Here is a 2,338-nt window from a genome sequence, read left to right as displayed (position 1 = left end):
CATTGACAAACTTTAGAGACTTTGTACATTTTCTAAACTGTATAGATGGGAGTGTAGTGTGCCACGTCAGCTGAGTGACTCTGTTTGGGGTGTTCGCAGCATGAAGCCAAGATCCGGTCTTTGACGGAATACATGCAGAGTGTAGAGCTAAAGAAGAGGATGCTGGAGGAGAGCCACGACTCCCTCAGCGAGGAGCTGGCCAAGCTGCAGGACCAAGGTAACACATCGCTATATACCTGTAACACACCTGTACACACCCTCCACCCTCACTTCAGCCAGGCTACAGGACCCAGGTAACACACCTGTACACACCCTCCACCCTCACTTCAGCCAGGCTACAGGACCCAGGTAACACACCTGTACACACCCTCCACCCTCACTTCAGCCAGGCTACAGGACCCAGGTAACACACCTGTACACACCCTCCACCCTCACTTCAGCCAGGCTACAGGACTCAGGTAACACACCTGTACACACCTCCACCCTCACTTCAGCCAGGCTACAGGACCCAGGTAACACACCTGTACACACCCTTCACCCTCACATCAGCCAGGCTACAGGACTCAGGCTAACACACCTGTACACATCATCAACCCTCACATCAGCCAGGCTACAGGACTCAGGTAACACACCTGTACACACCCTCCACCCTCACTTCAGCTAGGCTACAGGACTCAGCTAACACACCTGTACACATCATCAACCCTCACATCAGCCAGGCTCATGGACCCAGGTAACACACCTGTACACACCCTCCACCCTCACATCAGCCAGGCTTCAGGACTCAGCTAACACACCTGTACACATCATCCACCCTCACATCAGCCAGGCTCATGGACCCAGGTAACACACCTGTACACACCCTCCACCCTCACTTCAGCCAGGCTACAGGACCCAGGTAACACACCTGTACACACCCTCCACCCTCACTTCAGCCAGGCTACAGGACCCAGGTAACACACCTGTACACACCCTCCACCCTCACTTCAGCCAGGCTACAGGACCCAGGTAACACACCTGTACACACCCTCCACCCTCACTTCAGCCAGGCTACAGGACTCAGGTAACACACCTGTACACACCCTTCACCCTCACATCAGCCAGGCTACAGGCTACAGAACCCAGGTAACACACCTGTACACACCCTCCACCCTCACTTCAGCCAGGCTACAGGACCCAGGTAACACACCTGTACACACCCTCCACCCTCACTTCAGCCAGGCTACAGGACCCAGGTAACACACCTGTACACACCCTCCACCCTCACTTCAGCCAGGCTACAGGACCCAGGTAACACACCTGTATACACCCTCCACCCTCACTTCAGCCAGGCTACAGGACCCAGGTAACACACCTGTACACATCATCAACCCTCACATCAGCCAGGCTCATGGACCCAGGTAACACACCTGTACACACCCTCCACCCTCACATCAGCCAGGCTTCAGGACTCAGCTAACACACCTGTACACATCATCCACCCTCACATCAGCCAGGCTCATGGACCCAGGTAACACACCTGTACACACCCTCCACCCTCACTTCAGCCAGGCTACAGGACCCAGGTAACACACCTGTACACACCCTCCACCCTCACTTCAGCCAGGCTACAGGACCCAGGTAACACACCTGTACACACCCTCCACCCTCACTTCAGCCAGGCTACAGGACTCAGGTAACACACCTGTACACACCCTTCACCCTCACATCAGCCAGGCTACAGAGACCCAGGTAACACACCTGTACACACCTCCACCCTCACTTCAGCCAGGCTACAGGACCCAGGTAACACACCTGTACACACCCTCCACCCTCACTTCAGCCAGGCTACAGGACCCAGGTAACACACCTGTATACACCCTCCACCCTCACTTCAGCCAGGCTACAGGACCCAGGTAACACACCTGTACACACCCTCCACCCTCACTTCAGCCAGGCTACAGGACTCAGGTAACACACCTGTACACACCCTCCACCCTCACTTCAGCCAGGCTACAGGACCCAGGTAACACACCTGTACACACCCTTCACCCTCACATCAGCTAGGCTACAGGACTCAGCTAACACACCTGTACACATCATCAACCCTCACATCAGCCAGGCTACAGGACTCAGGTAACACACCTGTACACACCCTCCACCCTCACTTCAGCTAGGCTACAGGACTCAGCTAACACACCTGTACACATCATCAACCCTCACATCAGCCAGGCTCATGGACCCAGGTAACACACCTGTACACACCCTCCACCCTCACATCAGCCAGGCTTCAGGACTCAGCTAACACACCTGTACACATCATCCACCCTCACATCAGCCAGGCTCATGGACCCAGGTA

General features: G+C 55.3%; 1 long non-coding RNA gene across 9 annotated transcripts; it reads right to left on the bottom strand.

Annotated features, from left to right (window-relative positions):
* Nucleotides 1–578: 578 nt before the first annotated feature.
* LOC127917244 (uncharacterized) lies at nt 579–2,330 on the bottom strand. 9 transcript variants are annotated; one of them, XR_008097049.1, is made up of 4 exons: nt 1,751–2,330; nt 1,135–1,640; nt 688–1,017; nt 579–632 (listed from the first exon to the last, which is right to left on the bottom strand). It is a non-coding gene; the product is annotated as an uncharacterized LOC127917244 (long non-coding RNA). The 9 variants fall into 9 exon arrangements; XR_008097046.1 differs by having other exon boundaries at nt 688–1,299; nt 1,520–1,640; XR_008097041.1 differs by having other exon boundaries at nt 688–1,640; nt 1,751–1,849; nt 1,960–2,330.
* Between the last annotated feature and the right edge of the window lie 8 nt (nt 2,331–2,338).

Source organism: Oncorhynchus keta, unplaced genomic scaffold, assembly GCF_023373465.1.
Source record: "Oncorhynchus keta strain PuntledgeMale-10-30-2019 unplaced genomic scaffold, Oket_V2 Un_contig_11046_pilon_pilon, whole genome shotgun sequence".
NCBI lineage: Eukaryota > Metazoa > Chordata > Actinopteri > Salmoniformes > Salmonidae > Oncorhynchus > Oncorhynchus keta.
This window is presented reverse-complemented; position numbering and strand designations above follow the sequence as displayed.